Source organism: Mercenaria mercenaria, chromosome 11 (genome assembly GCF_021730395.1).
Source record: "Mercenaria mercenaria strain notata chromosome 11, MADL_Memer_1, whole genome shotgun sequence".
Classification (NCBI taxonomy): domain Eukaryota; kingdom Metazoa; phylum Mollusca; class Bivalvia; order Venerida; family Veneridae; genus Mercenaria; species Mercenaria mercenaria.
In genome coordinates, this window is record NC_069371.1 from 12,366,820 (window position 1) to 12,381,514 (window position 14,695).

General features: G+C 37.9%; 1 protein-coding gene across 2 annotated transcripts in view; it reads left to right on the forward strand.

The window, feature by feature from the left end:
- The first annotated feature begins 4,733 nt into the window (after positions 1 to 4,733).
- Positions 4,734 to 14,695, forward strand: part of LOC123531531 (probable transcriptional regulatory protein TTE1135) — a 41,387-nt gene continuing 31,425 nt past the window's right edge. Inside the window, exon 1 of one of the 2 annotated variants that reach the window (XM_053518573.1) lies at positions 4,734 to 4,852. The gene's annotated coding sequence lies outside the window, so the exon portion shown is untranslated. Of the gene's footprint in view, positions 4,857 to 14,695 lie in introns of both variants that reach the window. The other variant, XM_053518574.1, reaches the window with a different exon arrangement.

Consider the following 14,695-nt stretch of genomic DNA (forward strand, 5'->3'; position numbering starts at 1 on the left):
GCAGTCATTGCTGAATATAGAACGAGAGGCAACAGTTTTATATAAGTACCAAAATCAATTTAGGGACATCCGAAGATGTGTTCATGGAACCTTGAATGATACACCAGTGTGTAAATCCATGAAAAGTTGCGTATGGTAGATACGGTTCAAATATATGAAAATATGATCTTCACTTTTTTTAATCATGAGGGCTTTCCGTATCCGTGGGTTGCATTTTAATGTTTTAAAGAAAACAATTCGACTCATGAGGAAAAATTAAATAATAAAGATGACAGTTTCTCTAAGAACACGTGTACAGCTTCGTCTTTGTGTGTATCTTTGTTTTTCAATAAAAGATCTTGTATATATTTACCTTTGTTCACACATAGTTCCTTCTTTCGCCATGAATGTCTGCTTTGAGTGCCGGAGGTCTGAGGTTCGATCCCCGGCCGCGTTATACCAAAGGCGTGAAAAACAGTACAGCTGTTTGCTCCATTTCTTGGCACTCAGCATTTAAATGGGTTGTAAAAGCAGGTTAAATAAGCACAGGTAGGTCAGTTACTGGATAGCTAGATTGATGTGCAGGAGATTTGTAGCTCATGCTACATGTTGATTGTATGCGACATTAAAGAAAGCTTACATAAACCTTTACCTTGTGCATTTGAAGTGCTAAAATATGAGATGATAAGACGTATTTAACAAGTTTAACTCATTTTTATTCCCCCAATGAATGGAAGGGTATACAGATTTAGTCTTGTCCGTGCGTCCGTCCGTCCGAAGTTCGTGACGCGCCTAGCTCGAAAAGTATTTGATATAAATTGTTTAAACCTTGCATGAGTCTTTATCATGATATGAGCTTGCGCACCTCCTATTTTTCGCCTGGCTCCACCCCTATTTTCAAGAGTAATGGCCCCTGAAATAGTCAAAAATGCACATTATCGCCTTGTGACACGCCTAGCTCAAAAAGTATTCGATATAGATTCATGAAACCTTACATGAGTCTTAATCATGATATGAACTTGTGCACCTCCTATTTTTCATTTGTGTCCGCCCCCTATTTTCAGAGTTATGGCCCCTAAAAGTAGTCAAAAATGTACATTTTCACCTTGTGACGCACCTAGCTCAAAAGTATTTGAAATGAATTGTTTAAACCTTGCATGAATTTTTAGCATGATATGAAGTGGCGCACCTCCTACTTTTCGTCTGGCCCTGCTTCCTATTTTCAGAGAAATGACCCCTGAAATAGTTAAAAAAAATATTTGCACATTGTGATACGCCTAGCTCAAAAAGTATTCGATATAGATTCATAAAACCTTGCATGAGTTTTAATCATGATATGAACTTGCGCACCTCCTATTTTTCATTTGGGTCCGCCCCCTATTTTCAGAGTTATGGCCCCTGAAAATAGTCAAAAATGTACTTTTTCACCTTGTAACGCACTTAGCTCAAGAAGAATTTAATATAAATGGTTGAAAACTTGCAGAACTCTATATCATGATATAAACTTGCACACCTCTTTTTTTTCTGGCTGGCTCCATCGCTTTTTTTTTAAAGTTATGGCCCCTGAAATAGTAAAAAAATGCACATTTTCACCTAATTATGTGCCTAGCTCAAAAAGTATTTGATGTAAATTAATGAAACCTTGCTTGAGTCTTTATCATGTGACCTTGCACACTTCTTCTTGAGAATTTTAGCGGTTATTACAGAGTTATGGCCCTTGAAATAGCCAAATTTCAAAAAGTATATGGTCTAGAATAATTATAATCCTTTTCATAAAATGTTTGTTGAGGCTATACCCCATAAAGACTGCAAACATTTGAATTATTGCCCCTTATTTGTGACAAATGTACCAGTGGGGGTACACCCTTTGTGCTACAGACACATTCTAGTTAGGGCTAAAATAACTGATGATAAGATAATGCTGATCTAAAACATAAACTGACTTGGACATAGACAATTGGCTAAAGATCACAAAGTCTTTTTTTACATATTTCATATTTTAGGAAACCAAGTCGTCTGCTCGCATCCAGAAAACTGCGGAATCGAATTTATCCTTCTTTACCATGATAGACTTTTTTTCATTATTTCATATTGGGGGTCATGTTCTTTAAGACATCAAGAAAAAAAAGATTTTCTCTGAAAGAAAATCGAAACAATGCGTTTAGATTATCCGCACGATTGAAGAACTTACAGTACACAGCATATATCACTTCTACTGAACCGTTCTGATACGCTTATAAAGCAGTAATTTCTGAATAACCTGAGAGAAAAAATAAAATAAAAAATATACCATGGGAACAAGAGATCAACCAGAAGGAAAATACTCATCTATCACTATTCGTTACTTTTCTTTATGACTTTAACGGAACTAAGATTGATCTTGGAAAAAAAATGTGTTTAGATATACATTCTTGAAGAACCTATAGAAAAATATGGTGGTCTCTAACCTTCCGGTGTAATGAAGTATTTCGACCCCCATAGAATAATGACCCCCCGGTCATTATTTTATAGAAAAAGTGACCCCCCGGTCATAGTATTATGACCTCCAGATCATAGTACTATGACTCCCCCACGTGAAGTAAACTAACCTCACGAAGAATATTGACTCCCATAAAAAAAAACGACCCCGGTCATTTGGTCAAATTTAGTGATAACTCATGTATCTACGGCCTAATTGCTGCATTTTATGCCCCCACTCGGGGGAAGGGGGCATATAGATTTGCCCTTGTCCGTCCGTCCGTCCGTCCTTCCGTTTGACCATTAGCCCCAGATATCATCACTTGACACAGAAATCAAAGCATTCCGCAACGGGAAAAGGGATTCTATTTCTAGACGCTGTATCTTGGTGTATACATTTTTTTCAGGAAAATAACAATTCACAATACGTTCACAAAACACACCAGTGTCAATAATCCCTGCAAACTTCGGTATGAAGTAATTCTTCAGAAGAAAACTGCACAAGAAACTGCTAGCATAGAACTTAGTATTAATAGAAGTTGCAATACTTAGCAGTGGCAGTAAAGTACGGTAGCGGCAACAATAGAAAGTAGTAGTAGTAAGTAGTAGTAGTAGTGGCAGTGGTAGTGGCAGTTGCAGTAGCAGCAGCAGCAGCAGCAGCAGAGGAATAAGTGACAGCAACAACAGCACCAGGAGAAGAAGAGGTAGATGTACAAGACGTATTAGTGGAAGCAGGTATAGTAGTATCAGTAGTAGCAGTTGTAGCAGTAGTAGTAGAAGTAATAGTAGTAGTAGTAGTAGTGGAAGAAGAAGAAGTACATGTAGTATTAGCAATAGATCTCGAAGTAGCGGCACCAGTAGTAGTAGTACAATCAAAATGTTAACTATTGGCAATGGAGGGTATTAGAGTTGTAGATCTAGTAAAATTGTCCGTTAGGTTTGGTGGGGATCACTTTTTAATAGATATTATCGTCGAAAGTCTTTTTAGGAGCCGGTGTTTTACACGGAAAGAGTAACTTTTTTAAATAGAATAATGTCCGGGAATCGATATTGTATGAGAGTTCGAATGTAGTAATTTCGGCAGTGAGTATTTTACATGGAAGGAGTCACTTTTTCTATAGAATAATAACTGGGGTCGTTATTCTATGAGATTCGAAGGGAGTCATCTTTAGGGAGTCAGTATTTTACTTGGAGGGGTCAGTTTTTCTATAGAATAATGACCGGGGGTCGTTATTCTATAAAGTTTTCAAAGGGAGTCAGTTTTTAGCTCGACTATTCATAGAATAGTAGAGCTATTGGACTCGCCCATGCGTCGGCGTCCGCGTCCGCGTCGGCGTCCGCGTCCCGATTTGGTTAAGTTTTTGTATGTAAGCTGGTATCTCAGCAACCACTTGTGGGAATGGATTGAAACTTCACACACTTATTCACTGTGATAAACTGACTTACATTGCACAGGTTCAATAACTCTGTTTTGCTCTTTTACAAAATTATGCCCCCTTTTTTGACTTAGAAATTTTTGGTTAAGGTTTTGTATGTAAGCTGGTATCTCAGTAACCACTTGAGGGAATGGATTGAAACTTCACACACTTATTTACTGTGATAAACTGACTTACATTGCACAGGTTCCATAACTCTATTTTGCTTTTTTACAAAATTATGCCCCTTTTTCGACTTAGAATTTTTTGGTTAAGGTTTTGTATGTAAGCTGGTATCTCAGTACTCACTAATGGGAATGGATTGAAACTTCACACACTTGTTCACTGTCATGATCTGACATGCACAAAGCAGGTCCCATAACTTTATTTTGCTTTTTTACAAAATTATGCCCCTTTTTCAACATAGAAATTTTTGGTTAAGTTTTTGTATGTAAGCTGGTATCTCGGTATCCACTAATGGGAAAGGATTGAAACTTCACACACTAGTTCACTGTCATGATATGACATGCAGTGCAAAGGATCAATAACTCAACTTTGCATTTTACAAAATTATGCCCCTTTTTCAACTTAGGAGTTTTTGGGTTAAATTCTTATATGTAAGCTGGTATATCAGTACCCACTAATGGGAATGGATTGAAACTTCATACACTTGTCCACTGTCATGAGCTGATAAGCACTTTGCAGGTTCCATAACCCTATTTTACTTTTTTACTAAATTATGCCCCTTTTTCGACTTTCTTATTCATTCAAGCGACAAGGCTGTTAAATAGTCGAGCGTTGCTGTCCTCCGACAGCTCTTGTTTATAAGGGGAGTCAATATTTTACAGGAAAGGAGTCACATTTTCTATAGAATAATGACCGGGGGGTCGTTATTCTATGGGGGTCGAAATACTTCATTACACCGGCTCAAAGAAGATCAACAACAACAACAACAACACGACATTGAGCTTGCAAACTGCCCAAAAAGTCATAACTGATAAGTAGGTAGAGTGATATTAACAATATTTTTGTTAAATAGATTTTTTACAAGAGAATGCGGTTGAATTTTAATTAATAGGGTTTCTAGTTTTAGCACAATCGAATGTAAGTTTTGCCAGAGAAGCAGCAAGTTCGGATACGAAAATATTTGGATAAATAATGTATCGATACAGCTGATGTATAACAGGAAGGTCTAATACGGGGAGTAGAAACTCCGTATAAATCAATACATTTATCTGTATTATGCTGTCGTCCATTACTGTAAATATTGACCAGTCGTTAGCGATCGATATTTTGTTTTCGCCACTATCGATAAGCGTGTAATTAGCATATTACCTCATGTTAATCATGGAGCTATAACACTATTGTTCAAAGGGTTTACCAGTCACATGTTAAGTGGCGATAATTAGATGATTAGAGATTGATCTAAAGGGATTCTGAAGCAAAAACAGCATGCGACTGCATGTGGTGATATGCTTAATTATTATGAATTAACTCGAGCTCACTTCCCTGAAGAAATATTTTACCACGTAACTTCAAACCGTTATCAAAGGGCCGATTTTTGTTGGATTTGAATAAAAAAAAATATGGAAAATAACAGAAAGCTGACACTTTTCTTAATAATTATAATTATTGTTTATAATGTCAGATTTCTACATACAGAAACAAACATTCTTCTTGAACGTATGGAATGTTTCAAACGAAATTGTTGTTTAAACTCCAAAAATTAGTTTAATAAATTTAATCTTAAAACTGATGTGTGAAAAATACAATGTACATTTGTGTATTTAAATTAAAATAACAATTTTTTTTTAAAGGCCAACAACGAAGTAACATTTAGTATTCCGAACTTTTAGATAAAACTGCAGAAAATCATCTAGGTTTAACACGCATTTAAATGGTGAAGAACAGAGCAATATCATAAACAAATATTTTCAGGCAACAGTTTACAGTTTTGACTTGCTATTTTCATTTAAATATGTCCTAATTTTTTTGTTCTAAATACTCTGAATCAACAAGGCAAATATCATGTAAAAAACGACATCTTTCTCTCTGGGTAAGACAAGTCTAGATTTAGCCATTTTCACAGGGCGAAAAGTAACATTAATGTAGGTATTTTCCATTTAAAAACAGATGCAGGCAATAATTTCATGGCAGAACTTTTGTTTTCAACAAAAAATTCAACAAATGCTTTCCCAGATTTTCACTGAAAGGACGAGTTAAACTGTAAGGCGTAAGTGTTTGAGTAATAGCAGAATAACCTACGGCATACGCTTCGATAGGACGACAGCATAAGATAAGATAAATGCCAGTTTCCAGTCCCCGTATCAGTTGTTCCAGTGTATAAGACTATCTATCTATCTATTTATACTACAGCACACCTCTCTGTGAGTATTATGTGCAGCTGCGCGCCTGTACAAGAAGTTAAAAGTAGATTGGATAGGAGGATAAAAGTAATACATGATGTGTATTGCAAGCATGAATAGTTGATATAGCAACTACTAATGAACATGCTGAAGTGTTGAAAAATGCAGAACAGAAAAACTTACTGCTCAAAAGAATGCTAGCTACTACAAAGTAAAAGCTTCAAAGTTGACAGCTAAGTTAAAAGATCCCTTACGGAAAAATTGTAGTTTGCCGCGAACACTTGCTGTGATCATGCCGCGAATATCCAGCGAATATGCCGCGAACACTTTTGATACAATTGGTATAATAGTTCGCGGGATGTTCGTTTGGTGTTCACTTTTCACATGCAAATTAGTTTTGCCGCGAACAAGTTGCTGCGAACAGGTAGCTGTGAACTTCCTGCGATCATCCCGCGAACTAGTTGCTGCGAACATCCCGCGAACTAGCTGAAAACCATCTCTACATAAATTGTGTACAAAAAAGCATGTACAAAAAAAGTGCAAAAACAAATAAATTAGTAGGAATCAGGGATATAAATTTGTTGAATAAACTTGAACACTGAAGCTGTAACAAATTCAAATTGTCAATGTCTGAACTTTTTCATATCATATTTGGAGCATTTTAAACAAAGTTTTAATGATAAAATATATATATATGCTTGAATTTTAACTGTTACTTGTCATTTCAATAACAGTGTCTGAGTGCATGTATTCATTTCATCCCAATGTTTTCATCTACATCTACATGATACTTCCAACAATCATTAACGATTATGACTGGAAGGCGCTTGTCTGGGCAGTGTTAAAAATGAGAAAACTCATTAGGTGCAAAGAATAAAAATTACTACAGGTGCTAAGTTAAAAACATAGTGAAGAAAGTTACTGCAGATGTACAGTGGCCAGCCGCTCAGCAAATATGTTGAGGCTGGGGCTGGACTGTACATTTTGGGGAAGGCCATTCCATAGCCTGATTGTACGGGGGAAGAAGGAATTCATGTGGTATTGAGTACGGGACTGTGGAATTAGGTAGTTCAGGTTTCTGGTCGGAGTTAGATGGTTATGGTCGACGCATACATGATTTGTTCGGATTTTGTAAAAATAGATGAGAGAAGATTGTATGTGCCGTTGTTCTAAAGTTTGCCGGTTTAGGGTGTTAATCATCTGGGTTACACTGCTTGTATAGTTATAGTCGTTAAAGATAAACCGTGCAGCTGATCTTTGCACTTTTTCGACTTTGTATGAGAGGGACTTTTGCCAGGGGTGCCAGATGGATGAGCAATACTCGAGTTGTGGACGGACATAGGTGTTATAGGCTTTCTCTTTGACCTTTTTGTTTGTTGTCTGAACATTTCTTTTGATGAATTTAAGAGAGTTGTTTGCTTTAGAGGAAATAGTATTAATATGTTCAGACCAGTTTAAGTCTTTAGTTAGTGTAACACCTAAGTATTTAGCGGTATCGGTAGATTTCAGTTCCTTGTCATGCAGGGTGTAAGGAAACATGACAGGGTTTCGTTTGCGAGTAATTCTCAGCACCTCACACTTGTCTGGATTGAATTCCATTGACCAGTCCCGTTCCTACTTTTCAAGGGCATACAAATCTTTTTGTAGTGTTTGGGCATCAGATGAGGAATTGACTATAAGGTATACTATGGTATCATCTGCAAACAGTCTTGCCTTACTTCTAATAGAATTTGGTAGGTCATTAATGTAAGCCAGAAAGAGACAGGGCCCTAGGACGGATCCCTGAGGGACACTGGACAGGACAGGCAGGGTGTCAGAAGTGCAGCCGTCTACAACTACTCTTTGGGTTCGACCCTTCAGAAATGACTTTATCCACTGTGATACCAGAGGGTGGACACCCAGCTCATTAAGTTTAAATATCAATTTATTGTGATCAACCTTGTCGAATGCTTTACTAAAATCCATTACTATTACATCTGTTTGTTGACCTTGCTCAAGGTTGTCGTAAACTTCTTGTGTAAAGCTGATCAGTTGTGATTCACAGCTATGCTTAGATCTGAAGCCATGCTGGTACTGGCTTAAGAGGTCATTATTGTCAAAATGTGTCATGATGTTGGAGACTAGAATGTGTTCCAATAATTTGGAAGCTATGCAGGTGAGAGATATTGGCCTGTAGTTACTGGCCTTGGATTTCGGGCCTTTCTTATAAACAGGGGCGACAACTGCACTTCTCCAATCTGGCGGGACACAGCCAGTTTCCAGGGATGACCTAAATATAATTGTAAGGATGGGCGCTATCTTGTGGTGTAGCTCTTTTAGAACTCTTGGTGAGAGTTCATCTGGGCCAGAGGCTTTGTTTGGAGAGAGCCCCTGCAGGAGTTTATCAACACCCTCTTCTGTAATGGAGATCATGGGCATGTTGGGTGCTGACGTGTTTGTAGTAACTTTTTTGCAGAGTTGCTTCAAACTGAGTGGTTGTGGTTTTGAGAAGACCGACTTAAATTGCCTATTTAGTATATTGGCCTTGGTGGCAGGGTCAGTATATGTTAGACCCTCATGCTTAAGAGGTGCTACACCACAATTTTCTGTTTTCTTATGTTTTATGAAGGAATAGAATTTCTTATTTTTACCTGGTTGTGAATCGTCCATGAATATGACTGATTCTAGGTAAGACCAGTATGAGTTCCTTAGCTGTTTTTGGATGCTATATTTAAGGGCTTTGAAGGTGTTACTTTTACATGGGGATTGGTTGGATTTCCTCAATTTAGTGTACATTTTATCACGCTTGCGGATTTGCCTAAAGATCTTGGGAGTTAACCATGGGAGGTCGCAGCGTGTCTTAGTAGTTTTAGTTGGAATGTGTAGAGAACTAAGTCGATTTAGTTCATCTTTGAACAGATTCCAATCTGAGGCGGGGTCAGAGTGGTCAGAATCAGCGAATTTCTTTCCAAACTCTGATAGGTCCCTTTTGAAATCATCCCAATTTGCTTTGTTAAAGCATTTTATTGACCTTTTGGGCTGGATGGGATGGCCTATCTTTATATTGATTTCATGGAAGACAATGTCGTGGTCAGATTTACCTAGACAAGGGATTGTTTTAGTACATTGAACTAGGGAAGGGAAGTTAGTGAGGAACAGGTCCAGAATATTCTCATTTCTGGTTGGGATCTTGACCATTTGCTGTAGATTAAAGGAATTTATCATATCAATGAAGTCCTCATACATTTCCTTGAATCTGCATTTGGACTTGGGGGCCTCAGATGACCAATCTATATCAGGTAGATTGAAGTCACCGAGTAACCAAATTGTACTGTCTTGGGGTACTTTAGAAAGGGATGACCATAACTCTGTGAGGAGCCCTCATCATTTTCGTGGGGCTTATAGTATGTGCCAATGTATATATCCTTGGCCCCTTTGATAGTAATTTTCGCCCAGGACAGGGGGGTTGCAGTTGGTTTTCAGTTCAGGTTGTTCTTGAGAAATGAGGTGTTTGGAGATTGCAGTAAGAACACCTCCTCCCTGGCCTGAGGTTCTATCATCCCTGAAAACCTAGAGTTTAGGTCCTTGGGGAAGATTTCAGAGGTTTGGATATCTGGTTTCAACCAGGTTTCCGTACAAGAGATGATATCTGGTTTGACCTGTTGTATTAATTGATGGAGATCTGGGATTTTATTTTTTATGGACCTACAGTTAATATTAAGAATGGTTATCCTCTCGCTTTTGTCATGTTTGACTTTGGAGGGTTTTTTGACCTTTGTTTTGGGAGTAGAAGTATCTTTTGGGGAGGGTTTGAAATTTGGGGTATCTGAGAGTGACCTGACTGACCGATCTGGTCGGTGACTCGCATCTAAAATGGTAGAACTATAATCTAATTGGGAGTATTTGTTACTATCATTAAGGGAGTCAAGGGATTCAATTAGGGAGTAGGAATAGTTCGCCTGTCCACAGTATTGACAGTGCCAGGCAAACCTTGATACCTTGACAGTCTGTGTGGTACCATTGTTCACAGGTGTCGCACAGAATGCCCTTCTGGGTCCAAGTGACTTCCTCTTCACAGTGACCACATAAGTATTGCGATTTGGAAGTACTGGGTCCAGGATTTAGTTCAATATCTGGGCACTGACAGACCAACAAGCAGTGTAAAAATAACAGGGTCGTTTTACCTAGGACAGGCCTACTCCTGCCCTTAACAGACCTAATGGCGTGGTTGACAATGGCATTCTTGGTTTGGACTCTCATTGACAAACCTGTAATATTGCTGGTGCTGACCAAGTCTGGGATCTGGTACTGTGCTGTTAACCTAAAACCAAGAATGATTATGAATAAGAACATGAGGGTTATAAAAAGTCTCATGTTTGGTTCAGTGGAAGTTACCTGGATCAGTCAGTGGGTAAACAGTACTGCAGGAACTGTATAAAAGCAGACACGGTGTCTATAATTAAAGACAACCCGATGTTATACCCTGGAAAGTCCTCAAAACTAATTGTTTACCCGAATTGAGTATTACTCGGATAAACCGGAAGTGACTGAAAAAAAAAAAATGTTACAACCGGAAGTACTACCTAAGATTCCACAGAATTCCTAAGACTAACAGAACGATGTAAATTAGTAGGTATGTTATATTTGGCGATTAATTGGGCACTGTTTTACCTGTTTACCAAGGAGAGAGAGTGATTTGGGCCCTGAAAAGAAGTAAAAAATTTAGTTTGTTGTGCCGGAAGAAAAAGACGGTGACTGCCCGACGCATGCGCAGAAGCCCTTCACATTACTTATAAGTTATATGTACCACTACAAATCTGTCATTGTTTTACATGTTAATTATCAGACTTATGAAGCTTAGAAATTGTCAAAATAGCTAGTTTTTTATTTCTTTTTAGATAACCTGATACAGCTCTGCAAAAGGTTAAGCATATCTATTTCATTTTTAAAATTCCTTATGTTTACTGAGATATATAAGTATAGATATTAAACATAAATTTTCTGACTTACCACAAAAAAGTATATATTCCTATCAGCCTCTAAGAATCACTTATGAAAACTGTCTGTAATGCACACAGATTTCCTTCTAAACATGTCCAGAATATCTGGTTGTAATTAACTTATCAGACTCATACTGTGACCTTACAGATAATGTTACAAATTAATTGATCTACAATTACCTGCTCTTATAAAAGCTCTTCAGTAACAGTTTACCAAAATATTATAATCTTCTAAGTTCTTCTCGCGAACATGCCGCGATCATTGGTCTTCCTGCGAATATCCCGCGAACGAGTATCAAACCAATCGCGGCATGATCACAGTAGCAGTGAATATCCCGTGAATACTTCCTGCGAATAGGTATGTTCGCGGCATGTTTGCAGCATGTTCGCGGCATGTTCGCAGCTTTTTGACCATTCCGTAAGGGATGGCTCGGTTCAGGACACTCCGCTTCAACATTTAAAAAGTCTTCTAAAGAGTACAGACGTCAAAATTCGGGACCTTGAAGTTACTAACAATATGTTGATGGAACAAATTAAAGAGAACTTTTGTCAAACAAGAAACAACGATGGAACATTTTCAGATAATGTTCGCATGTGTGTTATAGAGTTGAGCGGCCTAGAAGTAGCGTGCGCAAAAGTACCGAGCGTAATTGTAGCTGTAGCAAAGCATTTATTCGGCAGCAGAATTAGTAATGAAGATTTACCATCCAGTACTACTGTGCAAAGAATTGTAGATCAGGGACATTATATTGCCAAGGCATATATTTCTCAAGAGCTTGCAGAAACAAATAATTGGGGTTTGAACAGGGATGGTACAACCCGACGAAAAATCAAAATCATGGACACTTCAATAACACTTGCCTCCGGTGATGTCATGAGTCTCGGATTCCGTCGTGTTGCCCATGAAACTGCTGACACTATTAATGATATAACAAAAGACCATATCACCGAGTTAGCCAATTTGAATTCAAATATTGATGACAGAATTGACATCGAGTCATATGTAAAATCTTCCCTAGAAAAGCTTGCATTTACGATGAGTGATCGTGCTAGCATTGAGAAGAAAGCTGATCGACTCCTCGATGAATGGCGCGATGATGTCTTGAAACACTGTGATGATGAAGAAAAGCATCAGGTTCTCCATTTCCATTGCATAGCGCATGTGTTGTTAGGTTTCCACAGATACGTTTGCATGGATTTGAAAGAGTATGAGACAACACTAGCATCAACAGATGGTAAACTTGGCCGTGATGGACTTTCTGTATTCAAGTTTTGGAATACAAAAGGAACAGCTGTCGAAAGAACATTGCGAACAGTTTCTGATGTGTTTGGACCTTCCGGAGACCACCATGGGGTACGTGACCTTTGGGAAGCGCACTGTGCAGCTAAAGGTATAAAGTCAACGGTAGGCAACTACAAAGACAACCGGTTTAACGCACTGTTCCAGACAGCAGCAGAGGTTTTCCTGCACAGACAAGACTTCATTGAAGTTCTAAAGACTGTGAAAACTCCCAATTTGAAATTAAAGTCAGTACTTGCAGACCTTCAGTCCTTGCCAATAATGACCATTATACAATGCCTTGGCCTGTTCTACTTGAAAATTACTGGTCCTTACTGGAACTTGGTCACAAGTAGTTGCGTTCCATATGTACAACTTTACACGGAGATTACAGAGCTTCAGGATTACCTTGATCTTTGTTGCAATGACCCGACAACAATCCTTAAATTAAATGAACACTGGAGTTGTGAAGACAATCATAAAATTAGAGACATTCATCATGGTAAGATCTTTGCAGAACCATTGAGTCAGATACCTGAAAATGAGTTTCGTGATATCCTGTTCACTTCAGTTTCCCTAGTAGCCAAAGCAATGAAAAGGACTGTGGAAAAACAATTAGTTGACTTTCTCCCTGGCGGTTCATTCCATAAAACTCCTACTGTCGAGGAAATGAAACGCACTAGTTATGCCCATGTGACCAACCTAGGTTGTGAGCATCATTTCGGTGACTTGGATAGCAGTCAAAAGCGGAGACCTAATGCTTCATTTCACCACCACTCCTCTGTGCAATTACTGAAACGAAATAGGGAGCCTATGATGAATTGGCTCGAGAAAATGCCAGAGGAAAAACTGAAACTGCTAATGAAATCTTCTAGAAAGGGAGGAAAGGAACTGCGTGTGAAACATAGAGAACATGATAACAGTGTTCTTCGAGAAATCCATGATGAAATGACAAAGGAACCTGTCCCCAAAAATAAAAAACGCAAAGTTGCCAGCGAAAATTCCCGTAGTAAGAAACCCAAAATTAATCCCCCAAACAAAGACAGTGACTTACAAGATATATCCCCTCCTGTAAATATCAAAGAAAATGACTATGTGCCTTGTTGTGGCAGTTGCCTACCAGGATGCTTGGTATCCTGGTATTGTGACTGGTGTTAAGTCGGAACAAATGCTAGTTGTTAAATTCATGACTCCAACAAGGAAGATTGGTCATTTCATGTGGCCTTCAAGAGAGGACATACAAACTGTTGATCTGGCTTTTGTTTTAAAAACTGGTTTTATCCCTGACTGTATGAGATGCGATGAAATGATATTCTAAAAAAAAAGATATTAAATTCAACTGAACATGCATTTTGTGATTATTTCTTCATTACAGTTCTATTTGAATGTTAAATACTTAGTCAAATGCAGCACTTCAAGATCTATGTGTGTTCCAAATTTCATTAAGATATCTCAAATAACAAAAAAGATATGGCATTTTTTCTAAATTCTTAACACTCTGATTCCGTTATTCGGTGCCATCGTCGCGGCACGAAATATAGTAATTATATAGTGAAAAAATTCTTAAAATTTGCGTAAAATTAGGGTAAATAAATTGCCATAACTTTTTTATTTTTTGAGATATCTAAAAAAGAAAAACAGTTCTGAAAATCTCTCCAAGAGATCTTTACAATAGAATGATTTCCAACAAAGATAAAGAAATTTTAAAAATTAAGGTGTGGTTGCTAGTTGATAGTGTTAAAAACAAGAAGGATTTACAGATAAAAGCAGTTTAAAAACAGCTCTATCATGTTAAGCATTGTGTGCAACTTCGGTCACACCCTGCTTAAACTGATTCAGGGTGGGGGCTTGCACAAGGGAAACAGGCTGATTCGGACCGTGGCTGATTCGGACCATGGCTGATTCGGACCAAATTTTTTGGCTGATTCGGACCACATACTTTGAATAAACGTAGATAATGACCATATATTTTGGCTGATTCAGACCTCAAACTTTTAATTAACAGTCAATAATGACCATGAATTTAGGATGGTTCAGCAATTTTCAGAAAATAATGTTGATTATAGCTTATATTGAGGTTTAACTTGAAGAAAGGACATAAAATATACACCGTACAAGCGGGCAAGAAGTTTTGACAAACTAAAATGCATCATTTATGCATTTAGATAAGGACTTTAATTATTGTTTGCATCAGACATTAAACTTAATACTCATAAATTT